The sequence below is a fragment of the Cervus canadensis genome, chromosome 32, assembly GCF_019320065.1.
Source record: "Cervus canadensis isolate Bull #8, Minnesota chromosome 32, ASM1932006v1, whole genome shotgun sequence".
Taxonomy (NCBI): domain Eukaryota; kingdom Metazoa; phylum Chordata; class Mammalia; order Artiodactyla; family Cervidae; genus Cervus; species Cervus canadensis.
In genome coordinates, this window is record NC_057417.1 from 26,836,794 (window position 1) to 26,838,842 (window position 2,049).

Below are 2,049 nucleotides of genomic sequence, written 5' to 3' on the forward strand. Positions count from 1 at the left end.
AAATCGCACGCACGCACGCGCGCGTGCGCGCACGTACGCCGCGCCGCGCCCGGCCTGGGCCGACGGGCCTCTGGTGGCCCCGGCGCGCCTTGCGGCCCACGTGGTGCGGCCGCGCGTTGGCTGCGCGCCCGACAGTGCGCTCCGGCCCATTGTGTGCTAGCCTCCCGCACAGGGGCTTCACCCGCGGCCGCCTCCCGCCCCGCCCCGCCCCGCCAGTGGACGTGAGCCTGGCCTGAGCTCCCGAACCTCTCTGGTGGCTGCTTCGCCGCGCAGCGAGGGCTCCTCTCCGGGCTGTCCTTGGAATCTGCGCCGGGCCGGCGGTGCCCTCTGTGGTCTAAGCTTTCCGAACTCCAGACCTGGCAGGGACCCCAGAGCTCTCCTCCTCTTGGCCCCACTCCGACATCTACCCGGCCAGGGTGTCGCTCGCTAACACCAAAGTAAGGGCTGCCTCCCCCAGGATGGAGCCCCCGCCCTGAACTGAGCATTCTGTTGAGAACGCACAGGGGCAAAGGGCCTGGAAGGTGGAGATTGGGGTCAGAATCTGAGCGTGCGAGGCAATGGGGATGACCTTTTGAGTCCTGCCGCCGAGACTCTAGTTGCCACCTAGGTATCAGTCTTGGGGAAGGTTGTGATTGAAGTGTAGCTTGTCCTTGAACCAGAGAGTTGTTGCATCTTGCTTTTGGAAAAGAATTCTATTCTGAGTGAATTCCCTCTAGCAATAGCACAGAATGGAGAGGCAATGGAAATTCATTATGCTGGTAATTTCTCAGGTTTGTGATTGAGATTGAGGTAATAGCGGATGCTCTTAAACCCTTCCACGTCTAGGAAAAGTTGAAAACCTCATAGAGTTTTTGCAGTGATAGCTCTGATGGTAAAGAATTTGCCTGCAATGCAGGAGACCCGGGTTGGATCCCTGGACTGGGACGATCCCCTGGAGAAGGGAATGGCTGCCTACGCCAGTATTTTTGCCTGGAGAATTCCATGCACAGAGGAACCTGGCGGACTAGTCTCCAGGGGTCCCAAAGAGTGGGGAAAAGACTGAGCAATTAACACTTCCATGTCCGTTATTGATATATTTAAGCATTTTCTGTTACTTTTCCCCAGTGCTAGCATTGACAGAGCAGCTTTTAACTCAAGTAACCCGGGCTCTGCCTCTTACTAGCTGTGTGATCTCAAGCAAGTCACTTAGCTTCTTTAAGGTCTCAGTTTTATCATCATTTTATCCTAAGGTGGTATCTTACCAGCCACCTCCTCAGATTGGAAAGATTAAATGAAAAGTTTTTTATACCCACAACCACCTCAAGGTGAGATTCTAAAGGCCAGGAGCCTTTTTTGAAAGAGTTGTCATCTCCCACAGGGCCCTGTGTGAGGGAGAAGGGTGTGATTCATCATGAATGAAGTAAAAGGAGGGAGGACTTCTAGGAAGGCCTATGGCTGGGGCTTTCCCACCACCAGGACCATTCATGGGCCACCCACTCCCCCCAGGCTTAATCGCCCTTTCTCTTCTTAGCCAACACCCACTGCTAATCTCCTGATTAGCCACACTCCTGATCCTCACTATCTTCCAAGACCTTACTGTCTCAAGGCCATTTCCCCTCCCTTGATCTCCAGCCACACAGCTTCCACCCCACACAGGATCCGGAGGATTGAGGCCAACCCTAGGAATTTCCGTAAATGCACGGACTGCCTCATGGTAAAACAAGATGCCGAGCCTCTCCTGAGGTTGTCCTCATGAGCTGGGATCCTCATTTGTTCCCTAACTCCTTCCCCAGAATGGATATCCCAGCCTTTGCCAGTTCCCTTTAATCCTGGGAGTGGGGAGGTGCAACCTGCTAGCAGGCCCAATTCAGATGCCTCTTTCTGAGAAGTGTAGTGGTGAAGTTAATGGGTTGCATTTTACTTATTTATTTTTTGGCTGCACAGTGTGTGTGGGGTCGTAGTTTCCCGACCAGGGATTGAACAGTGCTCCCTGCACTGGAAGCTCGAGTCTTAACCCCTGGACCACCAGGGAAGTCCCTTGTGGGTTGCATTTTAAACTGCCTGGGTTTA